This window comes from Nicotiana tabacum, chromosome 20, assembly GCF_000715075.1.
Source record: "Nicotiana tabacum cultivar K326 chromosome 20, ASM71507v2, whole genome shotgun sequence".
Taxonomy (NCBI): Eukaryota; Viridiplantae; Streptophyta; class Magnoliopsida; order Solanales; family Solanaceae; genus Nicotiana; species Nicotiana tabacum.
The window spans coordinates 95,302,344-95,303,991 of record NC_134099.1 but is presented as its reverse complement, the minus strand read 5'-3'; the positions used below and the strand labels follow the sequence as shown (position 1 = coordinate 95,303,991).

Genomic DNA, 1,648 nt, shown 5'->3' with positions numbered 1-1,648 from the left:
CTGGGGTTGTGATTTAGCCATGAATATTTTTGTTTAACGTTGACTTAACCTTGATTATAATTCACTAATATATGGTTGTTTCTTCAATTCTGTGATTAATTGCTTAATTGTCTAGCCAGCAGTTAGGTTCTATTTACTATCTATGTTATGCTTGGGAAAGTCATGTTTAGATTAGAGAAGAATTGAAGAGAGCATGATCTTAACTCTGAGGGAGGCGGATTGGCGGATTTGTAGTTAGGATTGAAATATACTTAGTCACCATGCTTAATTAAATATCGTAATCTTAATGTGTTCCTAATAGATTGATTTCATAGGAATATAGGCGTTAATCTATTTTGAATAGGTGAGTAGTACTTCGGGAGAAGGCTGTGAGAGCAATTATCGGTTAATTAGCAACTATGAGTGAATTTTATGAGAGGGAGAGTTAACTAGAACACAATAGGATTGGTGAATCGATCACAGCCCTGGAATATTTGTCTCTACTTAATACATAACAATCATTTTACTGCTTGATAATTTAGTTATTACTTAGAATTATAGTTTAGTATAATCACATTCTTGAACTCAAATTTAGCTTGGTTGAATAACAATATTGGTGAATTAGTGGGTAGTTGATACAAGTCTCTGTGGGTTCGACACTCGACTTATTATTTTATTACTTGTACGATCACGTATACTTGCGTGTGCATTTGGGAGCAACAAATTTTTGGCGCCGTTGTCGGATACTTGAATATTGACTACTTTCAAGTTTTGCTTTTATTGTTTATTTCATCAAGTCTAACATTACTTGATTCTTGCTCTGATCTCAGGAACTCTGATTAAATGTTCAAGGTCAGAAGCCAGGACCAAATTCAAGGCTTTGACCCCAAACCTGAGAGAATAATTTATAGGAGGTTGAGGGAAGCAAAGGACATGAATAATATTCAGGCACTCGTTCAATTTTTCGTGAACATGGCAGAGGAACATATGGTTGTTCAGGAGATGGCAATGCCCAGCATTTCTAATGTCACCTCCAGCATTGTTAAGCCCGGGATCGCTAGACGCTTTGAGCTTAAACAGAGCATGATCCAGCTACTTCATGCAAATGGGCAGTTCATGGGTCTTCCACACGAGGATCCACAATGGCATATTCTGAACTTCTTGGAGATTAGTGATACTTATATCACTAATAGGGGTCACTCCAGACTATGTGAGGCTCATACTTTTTCCATTCTCTCTGTTAGACGAAGCAAAGCAATGGCTGAAGGCAGAACCAGCTAATTCTATTACATCATGGAATGATTTGGCAAGGAAATTTCTAGCAAGGTTCTTCCCTTTAGTCAAAACTGCAAAGATTAGAAGTGAGATAGTTGCCTTCAAACAGAAAATGGGAGAATCTCTATACTTGGCTTGGGAGAGGTTCAAGGGGATAATTAGAGATTGTTCTCATTAGAATCAGACAAGAGATGTATTAGCTCACACTTTCATAGAAGGGCTCCATCCCCAAACAAAAATTGTGGTAGATGTTGCAGCTGGAGGTCAAGTGTTGGAGAAAGCTTTGATGAAATATATGCATTATTAAACAAATTCTCCAAAAGCAATCTGAATTGGCAAGGAAAAATAGGCAGAAACACGGTACAAAAATCTGCAAGGGTTCTCGAATTAGATG

General features: G+C 37.3%; 1 non-coding gene across 1 annotated transcript; it reads right to left on the bottom strand.

Moving 5' to 3' along the window:
* Window positions 1–1,330: 1,330 nt before the first annotated feature.
* LOC142174982 (small nucleolar RNA R71) lies at window positions 1,331–1,435 on the bottom strand. Its single transcript, XR_012704179.1, has one exon. It is a non-coding gene; the product is annotated as a small nucleolar RNA R71 (small nucleolar RNA).
* Between the last annotated feature and the right edge of the window lie 213 nt (window positions 1,436–1,648).